The sequence below is a fragment of the Notothenia coriiceps genome, unplaced genomic scaffold (genome assembly GCF_000735185.1).
Source record: "Notothenia coriiceps isolate Sejong01 unplaced genomic scaffold, NC01 NC01_scaffold00037246, whole genome shotgun sequence".
Classification (NCBI taxonomy): Eukaryota; Metazoa; Chordata; class Actinopteri; order Perciformes; family Nototheniidae; genus Notothenia; species Notothenia coriiceps.
Window position 1 is genome coordinate 5462010 of NW_011369947.1, and position 599 is coordinate 5462608.

Sequence of the window (599 nt, forward strand, 5' to 3'; positions counted from 1 at the left end):
TTTCGATACTTTTCTTAAAAAAAGGGAACAGTCTTAAATGTAATTATTGTGCTTTATTTCACACCATAACCATAACACAAACTTTTAAACAATGAAAACAATAAACAAAATAAATGACAAGAATTCGTATTTAATAAAATTAAGTATCATCTCAAACAACTTTTTTGTTTTATAAAATATAATTTTTTTAATATTTTATTAACATGTACATGTCATGTAACAGTAATATAAATAATTATTGACTAAATGTATATTGCAGATGTTAGCCACATTGGTAAATTAGCTAAAAAGATAGCCATATTAGACAGTTATCATTGCCATTAATTGCCTCGTCAAACTACGAAAACGTTCGTTTGTCACAAAATAAACTACACTTGTTTGACTTAGATTTGAGGGCATGGGCTTGAGCATGATGTAATTAAGCAATCATACACGAGAGGCCGTTCTTGAACCAGTACAGGCGTACGGACCTCAGCGCAAGCGCCTCGGTCCTGCCGCAGTACTGTCGTACCAATAATGACGTTCAAGAACGGTCTCAAGTGTATGATTGCGATTCTATTACACAAACTATCATTGTAATCAACAATATCATAAAAATT